Here is an 11,256-nt window from a genome sequence, read left to right as displayed (position 1 = left end):
CATCGTCGAGTGTGTGTGGCCAGCAAACCCTGTCCTCTGCTATGACAAATCTGCGCTTGTCCTCATCCCTGGAATTCTCACTCTCAGTCTTGTCCCTTTCAATTCTAGAATGTCCATAATTGGTTTTTTAATGGGTTCAAATTTCCTTGCTGACATTGGCCAGATTTTCGTTCAATTTTCGGTGTTTTCTTGACTAAATTAGTTGCTGTTATTTTAATGGTCCTAGTGCTGGCTTTTTTTTTTTAAATCTGAATCACTTTTGAGCCAAATAGGATTAGCTACTTGTTTCCTTGGATTCTGATGGTATGGCATCCAAACAATTTTTTTTATATGAATGTGGGACATTGTCTATTAAAAAGTGTCATCTGGTTCATATTGTCTTTCTCCAGAGCTCTAGAGAAGAGTCACCCTTTTCTTTTCTAGGCACGTTGTTGCTGTGTTTTGTGAGGGTCCCATGGAAATGCTTCTGGTGACACAGTCTCCTGAGAAAATCACCCTGAGCCTTTAAGAATTTTCGTTTTCAGTGAGAATGCTTATCATCTTCTTCTCCTTCTTTTAAGATTTATTTGACAGAGAGAGACACAGTGACAGAGGGAACACAAGCAGGGGGAGTGGGAGAGGGAGAAGCAGGCCTCCCTCTGAGCAAGAAGCCCCAAATCCTAAAAAAATACATTAACAAATGGTGCCTCGATGTGGTTTAGCTAAACTGAGCAGAAAGTCGTGGATTAAAGCCTGTGCCCACGTTGCTGCCTGGGAAAGAAAAGTAAGATTATCATCTCTTATGGACTGAATGTTTGGGGTCCCCCCAAATTCGTATGCAGAAACCTTCGTCCCCAGCGTGATAGTATTTAGGGTGGGGTGTTTGGGAGGTAGATAGGGCTCGGGGCTGGAGGTGTCCTGAATGGGATTAATGTCCTTCTACGAGGAAGCAAGGGAGAGCTTGCGTCCTCTCCACTGCCCTCCACCCCAAGGGCAAGGTGACATCTGACTACCAGGAAGAGGGATCCCACCAGGCACCAGATTTGCTGGAATCTTGGGACCTACCAGCCTTCAGAAATGTGAGAAACAGAGGTTTGTGGTTTAAGCCACTCCATCTCTGTTGCACCTGTTAAAGCAACCCGAACGAGGTCCCTACTGGGTCTTGGCGAGGCCTGCGTGCCTCTGCCGTCTGTCTACCCAACGGGGAGCAATGCTGCTAGAGAACGTGTGAGGACATCTACGGAGCTAGGAGTATTGATTAGGGTCGGTTTCACAGCCTGACAGAGATCGATAGCTCCAGGAAATAGACCTTCATTTCTCTCTCAAGGAACAGGACAGGGCAGGTGCTCCAGGTAACCTGGAAGCTTTACTCCATAAATCAAGGGCTTTGGTGTTTGCAGCCTGGTTGGGGTCAAAGCTGAGTTGTGGCCAGCAGGCGTGGAACATCACTGTCAGGTCTTAGGGCATACAGCTGGGGGCGTGAGCATAGCGGGGCCCCTCGTGGGGCGTCAAGGAGATGCGGGAGCGGCAGGCCCCAGGCTGTAGTCCGGGGCTGCTGGGGATGTCTGGCAGGGGTGCAGGAGGCCAGGGATCCTGGGTGCATTGCCCACTCTGAGGAGCCTGCCGAGCCCGGACGTGTACAGAGAAAGTGGGCTTTGCTGCAGGCTTGTGAGCAGGGAGGTGGGTGTGGCACAAGAGGAAATAGATTTGTTGGCCAAAGTGAGGAGTTGCCCAAGGAGGCACCGCCAAGGATCCGGGGAATTCTGTGGGTTAGCGGGTCTCCAGGGATGGATGTAGGTGGCTGGAGCTTGGCAAAGGCGAGGTGGGGGGAAGACACTGGGGTGTCTGGGCAGGCGCCACCCAGGGACATGCTTGTCCACACTTGTCCATGCTCGTCCATATGTCCTACTACCTGCAGATGACAGTGGCGCTAGCATGACCAGCAGGGGAGACCTCCATGTGCCATCCCAGAGGCGACTTTCTTCACTTGGGTTCCTCCTGTGCACATGTTGGAGTACCTCCGGGTTTGCTCCAATCCCAGCTCCTCTTAGGGCGGTCAGTCCACTTCCAGGAAACAGGTGCAGAGGTCAGCCAGGTTCGCTTTTCCTGGGGCAGAGCTGCGAGGCATTTGCTCTCCCAAGTGTGGGGTCCAGTCCTCTTAGCATTTCGTCATTCCTCAGTCTTGAGGGACCGGGTGACCACAGTTGTGCCACTTCCTGCTGGAAAGGGGCACGGTGTTGGGGGTTTGGGGAATGAAACAACTTTGCACTTTGTGGAAACTATTTCCTAGCACTTGGCTGGACATGTAAGGTCTGCATGACCAAAACATGAGCTCCCTCTCTGGTTCTTTCGGGGCAGGATGGGAAAACACATTTTTAAAAAATGACATATCCAATTAATGAGACGCAGAGGACAGACAACCCAAGTCTTCGTACTCCCTGTGACATTGATCTAATCCCTTGAAGAATCCTGAAAACAGTCCTGTAAACCAATCCGTTCCTGCAAGAATTTCTGGGGAAATGTGCTGCAGCCAAGTGGTTTGCTGTCCCATTGTTATCTAAGTGAGTTTTCAGTTTTGCAGAACTGTTCATATAACACAGCAAATGGTGTCAGCAAGGACGCATACTCCACCCTGTTTGGCAAGAATATGGTCCAAAGCAACGTGATTTTCAAGCCCCACTTTGGCCAACAAATCTATTTCCTCTTGTGCCACACCAACGAAAACACCAGTTTCTTTGGGTCATGGTTGGTTTCTTGAGTTGTTTCTGCCGCTCTTTAGAAAGCAAGAAAATTATTTTTGTTGCTTGCTGGTCTTTTTTCTTTTCTTTTTTTCTTTTTTCTTCTTCTTCTTCTTCTTCTTCTTCTTCTTCTTTTTTTTTTTTTTTGGTCTTTTCTGTTTGTTATGTTACACATTTTTGCTAGATGGCACTGGGCATATTTTCATGAAATACAGCTGAAATTTGTCTGTGAGTGGAGGCAAGTGGATTTTTTTCTCTTCGAGAAAAAGAAAGTTCCCTGCTCTTAACCACGGACACTGCCGTCTTCTTAGGGGCCAAGGGGCAAGACTGCCCCTTCTTAGGGGCTGAGTTGCGTTTTCTGGATGCATATATATTTTTTTCCTTCTTATCCTTGAAAGAAAAGAGACCATATAAATCTCCAAAGTTGCTAATCTCAATTCAGTAATTTCTCCCATTATTCATATAAGAGATACCCCGCCATGTGAAAACCTGTATTAATTGAGAGATGAATGATGGAGTGTTGATGATAATTCTGGGATGCCAGTGAATACTCAAGTCTTTCTGATGATGCAAAAATAGTTGATGAAGCTGTGTGTTCCTTATTTTTTAAAAAGACTTATTTATTTTAGAAAGAGAATGCAGGTGAGCAGGAGGGTGGAGCAAAGGGAGTGGGAGAGAATCTCAAGCAAGCTCCCTGTGGAGCATGAAGTCTGACCCAAACCTCCTGAGCCAAAATCAAGAGCTAGCAGCTCAACAGACTGAGCCACCCACATGCCCCTAAGTTGTATATTCTTTAGAAAGTACAGACATAAGGGCGTCTGTGTGGCTCAGTCGGTTAAAAGTCTGCTTTCAGTTCAGGTCATGATCCCAGTGTCCTGGAATTCCTGCATCGGGCTCCTTGCTCAGTGGGAAGGCTGCTTCTCTCTCTCCTGCTCCCCCTGCTTGTGCTCTCTTTCTCTGTAAAAAAAAAAAAAAAAAAAAAAAAAAAAAGTACTGACATAATATTAGCAAACTGAATCCAACAATACCAAAAAGAAAATGATTCACTACAGTCAAGTGGGATGTATTCCTGGGATGCAAGGGTCATTTGATATTCACAAATTGATGTGATACATCACATCAACAAGAGAAAAAAAAACCCATATGAACATACCAACAGATGTAGAAAAGCATTCAACAGAACACATCATTCATTCATGATTAAAAATGCTGAGCAACTGGGTATTGTATGTAGGTGATGAATCACTAGATGCTACTGCTAAAACCAGTATTACACTATATATTAACCAACTAGAATCTAAATAAAAATTGGGAGGAAAAAAATCCAAATCAAGCAGACTGCAGAGTGGGGAGATTGTCTCAGCAGAAAGAGCTGGAGAACGTTTACAACTCCATCATTATCCCGCGGTAGCAGAGTGCACCAGGAGGAATGTGGGAGGGATCCCCTCACGGTGGAGCACCTCCATCTGGTGGTGCCTCCTCTGGGCCCACCGTGGAAGAGATTCATTAAGCCAACCTGAGCCTAGATTTGCTTTGTTCCACAAAACATCAAAGGGCTCAAAGTTGTAGTAGATTCCGTGACATTTTTCAAAGCCAAGCTGCTGTGGTGAATAACTGGGCATTCTTGATACGTGGATATGAAACATGTGTACAGAGAAACGAAATAACATTACAGTTTATAAGTAGTGTAAGTGGAAAATGCAATGTCTTAAAACTCTATTTAAAATTGGCACCCAAACAAACAAATGAAAAACCCACAAAAAAAATGCTCAACAAAATGTTTTTTATTAAAGATTTTATTTATTTATTTGATAGAGAGTGATCATAAGTAGGCAGAGAGGCAGGCAGAGGGAGAGGGGGAAGCAGGCTCCCCGCTGAGCAGAGAGCCTGATGTGGAACTTGATCCCAGGACCCTGAGATCATGACCTGAGCCAAAGGCAGAGACTTAACCCACTGAGCCACCCAGGCGCCCCAACAAAATAGGTTTAGAAGGAACATACCTCAATATAATGAAGGCCATATATGAAAAATCCACAGCTAATATCCTATTCAGTGGTGAAAAACAGAGCTTTTTCCCTAAACTCAGGAAAAAGACTAAGCTGTCCACTCTCACCACTTCCATTCAACATAGTACTGGAAGTCCTAGCCACAGCAATCAGAAAGAAAAAAGAAGTAAGGGTCATCCAAATTGGTAAGGAAGAAGGAAGACATTCACTACTTGCAGATAACATGACACTATATATATAAAACCCAACAGATTCCATCAAAAGCTCCTAGAACTGATAAATGAATTTGCTAAGGTTCCAGGGTACAAAAGGAATACACAGAAAGTCATGGTATTTCTATACACTAATAATGAAGTAGCAGGAACAGAAGTTAAGAAAATAATCCAACTTAAAACTGCACCTAAAAGAGTAACATATCTAGGAACAAACTTAACCAAGGAGGTGAAAGACCCGTACTCCGAAAACTATAAAACATGGACGAAAGACATTGAAGACGATAGAAACAAAAGGAAACACATCCCATGCTCATGGATTGGAAGAACAAATTTTGTTAAAATGTCCACACTACCCAAAGCAATATGCAGATTTAATCCAATCCCTGTCAAAATACCAACAGCATTTTTCACAGAACTGGAACACACCATCCTAAAATTTGTGTGAAACCAATAGCCAAAAGCAACCTTGAAAAGGAAAAACAAAACTAGAGGCAAGACAATCTCAGATATCAAGTCATACTACAAAGCTACAGTCATCAAAACACTATGGTGCTGTCACAGAAACAGTCACATAGATCAACGGAACAGAATAGAAAGCCTAGAACTAAACCCATTCGTATATGGTCAATTAATCTTAGACAAAGGAGGCAAGAATATACAACAGGGAAAATACAGTCTCTTCAAAAAATGGTGCTGGGAAAACTGGAGAGCTCCATGTAGAACGAAACTGGAGCATTTTCTCGACCACACACAAAAATAAGTTAAATTGGATTAGGGAACTAAAAGTGAGACCTGAAACCATAAAAATCCTACAAGTGAACACAGGCAGGAAGGTCACTGACATTGGCCATAATGACTTCTCTGACAGGTACTCATAATCATGAATGGTTTTGTTGTGTTATGACGGTCACTTACATGTACTTTATAGAATTCCTAGTTGGCATGGCTCTTCCCACTAATGCAAAATTGAGATAATGAGTGAGTCCTCTTTCTCTCCCTGGAAACTGGTCTTGAATTAAAACTCCTAGGCCCAGACAATCCTCCTTTTGTATGTGTGTTTATTAGTTGCTTTTATTGAACACCCAGGAATTTCACTTAAAGGATGTTGCCTCTTCAACTCTGGTGAGGGAGAAGCCTCTGGGTCCTCCCAGCAGACAGAGTGTGCGTGTGGGCGGGTAGGACACTGGGGTTGCGTCTAGCCCAGCACTATTATGTACCAGACCTTTGAAGTCCTTCTGCAATCTGTCAAGAGTTTTGTACCGTCTGAACTTCCCTGCATCACCCAGCCTGACCTGCCAGCGTGGCATTGGACAGAGCCAAGTGTGGAGATCGCACCAAGTTGGGCAAATGCAGAATCTCTGTAAGCCCACACCCATCAGTAGATGAGGGTTGGTGGAAAATAACTTTCCTCTTCCATGGATTGATGTCCTCCAAAATCCATTTCCATGAGCAATCTCTAGATTATTCCTGATGTAAATATGCAAATTCTGAAGTCCTGTCCGCATGTAAAATTTCTCTTCCAGAACCTGATTTTACACCTTCCACCCTTCCATTCTGATTCCCAGCTGCTGATGGGATGGGGAGTGCATCTGAGGGAAATTGCTATTTTTTTTTTTTTCCTTGCACGGAGCCTTCCTCTGACAAGGCAGTAACAGCACCTCTAAGCCAAGGAGTGGCTTCTTGAGCATCTCTAACAGGCTGGATGCCAGGACCATGACATATTTTCTTGGAAACCCACCTAACGATGGAATTTCACCTAATGGGGATAGTCAGAAGATAAAATTCCTAGGAACTTTCTTTTCCAGGCAACAGCCCAACAGTTTAAATAAGATATCTACAATGACATAAAACAGTTCTTGGTACAAATGAACATTCTATTATGTAAGAGCCTTTGATAACAGAGGACTGACCAAGAGCAGCAAAGCATCTGAAACCTGGCTAGTGGTTCCTAAATGCTCCAGGCTACTCTAAAACATCAGGACAGAGACACTCCTGATTCCCCACGCTTGGGGAGACCCACTTGGTAGGGTCTACTGAGTAAGTTGACTACTGAGAGTCTTTGCTAACACTCCCATCAGGGACTTCACGGCCAACACAGTGAATCTATGTATTTCTACCATTTGGTAAATGTTTGTTTGACTGAATGTCCTTGTCTCTGTGTTTTAGTATTTGAGCAGAAAACACAACCACGATTTGGTCTGCTCTAGGGAGGCAAAATCCGGAGCATATTAGAAGGGTTTGGGCATACCCGCGGCTTGCAAATGCTTATGATATCCTATTTGAATGAGCCAAGCCCCAGTTGCTCTAAACCAATGGTTTGCTTCAATTCATGAAATCACACGGAGCTTTCCTTTTCATGCAGGTGGGTCCCAAGAGGTAAGAGATTCTTTGTCATGGCCATAAAAAGTCTCTGAGTTGTCGTCGCCTTAAAGCCATAAATTAAGGATCTGAACTTGACACTCTTCTTCAGTTTTCCACAGGCATCACAAACAGTCCCTGGGCCCTACTATTCTGGAATTTCTAGGACTTCCCATGTTGCTCTGTAGAAAAGGCAACCTTGTTCTGCACGGTCCTGGCCTTTGAAGTGCTTGCTTCCACAGACTGCAGTAAGAACTCTGTCATTTTGTCACCAGATCCTAAGAGCTTCTAGGATCTCAGCCACTAGCACATTAATGAGAATGTCACTGTCACTGGCTTCATCACCACCAAACACCCTGTATTCTCCCAAGTACTGGTGGTTTGCAACATGCTCTCCACTCTTAATTTCTACCCATGCTGCGTTTTTTTTCCCCCCAAGCAAAGATACCAACTCCTGCCAACTCAAGCAAGTCTATGGTATAATCTCAAAGCAACGACCAGAATGGTGTCATTTAGACATTAGTCTGGTCGCGTTGCTTCTCTGCCAAAGACTTCACTGGGACTCCTGCCCACAAAGATGTCCTTTTGAGATGAAAACATCTGATTTGGTCTGCCCCAGGAGAACAACCGATGCTCAATTCGGAAGTGAAAACGTCCAGTTCAGTTCAGGTCACCGTGACCAGTTACCGCGAAGGGTGTGCGCTCCCACTTGCAACACAGCCCGTGATCAGCATTCAAGATCTGCTCTCATGGCAACTTTCCAGTGAACAGGACAGTATTGTTCTCTGTAACCACCATGCTGTGCACTGAGACCCAGAATGTACTCACCTTCTGTCTGGAAGTTTGTCCTTCTGGACCAACCTCTCCCAACTCTCCCCACCTCAAAACCCTGGTAACCACTACTCTAGTCTTCATTTCTGAGTTGTTGTTGTTGTTTTTTAAGATTCTATTTATTTGAGATAGAGCAAGAGGAAGTGATCGAGAGAGCACAGACGGCTGGGCAGAGGGAGAGTAGAATTAGGCTCCCGGCCAAGAGGAGAGCCCAATGTGGGACTCGACCTGAGGACCCCAGGATCATGACCTGAGCCAGAAGCAGACACTTAACCCACTGAGCCACCCAGGTGCCCCATTTATTGTTTTTATTTAACAAATTTTTTTTTATTTTTTAAAAGATTTTATTTATTTATTTGACAGAGACAGATCACAGGTAGGCAGAGAGGCAGCACAGAGAGAGGGGGAGGTAGACTCCCTGCTGAGCAGAGAGCCTGATGTGGGGCTCGATCCCAGGACCCTGAGACCATGACCTGAGCTGAAGGCAGAGGCTTAATCCTCTGAGCCACCCAGGCGCCCCTTTATTTTTAAATTTAAGACTATTTCATTTAATGTAATGTCTTCTAGGACCATTTTTCATGGTGGAGTAATATTCCCTTGTGTGTATGTGTACACACATGTGTGTGGTGTACACACTCTCTTCCTGTATTTCTATGTTTCTGTTTGGAACCTTTCCTTTTTGCCTGAAAAAGTCCTGCTTTTGAGCAGATAGCAAGGAACTGTTTTTATTTGTCTGAAGATTACTTTGTTTTTTTTTTTTTTTTTTGAAGGATATTGTTCCTTGGTATAGACTTGGAGGTGGGAGTTATTTCCTCCTAGCAATTTAGAGATGCCCCTCTGTTGTCTCCTGGCTTCCATGGCTTCTGCTGAGACACAGAGAAGACAGCCCTGCTCTCGCCACTTTGGCTGTGTGCCTCTTTCCCTCTCAGGCTGCTTTTATTTGTCTCTGTTTTCTGGGGTTTTCACTATTGTGAAAGCACTATTGTGCTTGGACGAGTTCCCTTTGCACTGACCCTGCTGGGGCTCACAGAGGCTCTTGGATCTGTGGGTTGATGTCTTTGATCAGCTTTGGAAACATATTGTCCTTCTGTATAATTCTCTTTTCTGCTCAGATTCTACGTGCCAGACCAAGTGTGTTCAGTATACTTATGCCCTTTGTTTTTTTGTTTTTAATTCTTTCTCTACTTCTGTGTGGCTATTGTCTCTATACCTGTCTCTGGTTTATTAACCCAGTTTTCTGCTGCTTTTTTTTTTTTTTTGCTGTGAATCCACTGACTGAAATCTTCTCTGAGCTACTGCAGTGCTTGGTGCTACATTTTCAGTTAAATTTATTTTTATTGATTACAGTCCTGTGGTGAAAATTTTAAATCATTTACTTATTTTCTTAATCTCTTCCTCCATTCCTGCATTAATCTGCTATTTTACAGACTTTATGTTGGTAATTTGAATCTGTATCATTTGAGATTCTTTTCCTTTGACTTATTTTCCTTTGGCACTTTTGTCTATGGTCCCGTCTCTTGGCTTGACTAGTACTTTTTGACTGAATACTGGAAAAGGTGTATAAGCATTGTAGAGGCCCCAGCTGTCCTCCTCTAGAGAAGGCCTGCCTTTCCCCCTGCCAGCTAGATTGCTCCAAACTGTATTTTAGAATATGTGATAATCATGCGGTTTGAACTTGGTCAAGTACCTCTTATCACTCTTCTTTTGAGAGTAGCTGCAAGAATTCACAGTGTTGCAGATGCAATTTCGGTTAAAAGTCCCTTCGTTAGTGTTCATTGCCATTTTAGCTTCCGGGAGGCTCGCACAACACCTATCCAGAGAGAAGTTCTTTACATCGTGAGAGTTTCGAGCTATCTGAAAAGCATTAGACCACCTACTTATCTTTTTAAAAAAATTATTTATTTATTTATTTGACAGAGATCACAAGTAGGCAGAAGGGCAGGCAGACAGAGAGGAAGGGAAGCAGGCTCCCCACTGAACAGAGAGCCCGACGCAGGGCTCCACTCCAGGACCCTGAGATAGTAACCCAGGCAGAAGCCCGACCCACTGAGCCTCCCAGGCACCCTGACACCTACTTCATCTCAAATGGAGTGCCTCTTGTGGTCCTTGAGGAGGAGAAAGAATTTGGAAACTGTCACAGCTGGGGGTGGGGCGCCCTCTGCCTGTGTAGATGCCACGCATCTTCAAGCATTCTGTCCACCCTGGGTGTTGGATAGCCACCTGCTGGCTATGACTTAGAACTTTCCATTTCTTAGTGGTTTATAGTTTATGTGTGTCTGTATTAGGAAGGCGATTCTTTGTTTGAAAAAGAAATCCCAACTTTGGAGGGCAATCTGACTGCAAGCTCTGTCCCCACGTTGATCACTAGGGTTAATTGGGCTGATGTGGCTGGCTAGACAGTGTCTCCATCGTCCCTCGCTGCTCCACGTGGCGAGGACACCTGCCTTGACAGAGGAGGAGTGCTTCTCTATCGAGTGTTTACAGGTGGCTGCGCTCCCCTCCTAGGACCTCCAGACAAGCCCTCGTGGACTACTTGTAGGAAAAGGTAGGGTAGTCAAGCTTCCATAACTCCAGACACACAGTCAGATGAGGCTCGTGTCTTTCTTAAAAACACATGCGCCCCTCACCCCAGCCTTCTGACTTCAGGAAAAGTATGATCTACAATTATGAGTGTTTCATTAAAGAATATTGAAACACTGGCCTCTCTCTCTTCCTGGCAAGATTCCATATTACAGGGAAAAAATTAATTTCAAAGCAAATATATTTCTCAGTTCCTCTGTACAAGAAGCAATTGTTTTTTTTTCTTTTAGAAAGAGAAGACTTTTCCCTCCCTGATATCAAAATGATACCAAAAAGAAGTCATCTTTTACTCTCTTCTTCATGGACATTAAGGAGCCCCTATAAGTTGTTTCAGATTTGTGATGCTCACAGATGCATATCAGTTAATATAAAAACACCCAATAGTAAGCTCATTCAGCAGTTCTTAAAGGAGCTTTGTTTACATGCAAATCTTAGAACAGCCCAGTTGGTCTTGAAGGTTCAAGATGAACAACTTAAGATTCATTCTCCTCCTTCGGGAGAAGCAGAAGTGACTCTGTTGGTGTTGAAAGCGTAAACAAAGCCCATACG

This window comes from Mustela nigripes, chromosome 16, assembly GCF_022355385.1.
Source record: "Mustela nigripes isolate SB6536 chromosome 16, MUSNIG.SB6536, whole genome shotgun sequence".
NCBI classification, from domain to species: Eukaryota; Metazoa; Chordata; class Mammalia; order Carnivora; family Mustelidae; genus Mustela; species Mustela nigripes.
The sequence above is the reverse complement of the archived record's forward strand: the minus strand, read 5'-3'. Positions refer to the sequence as shown.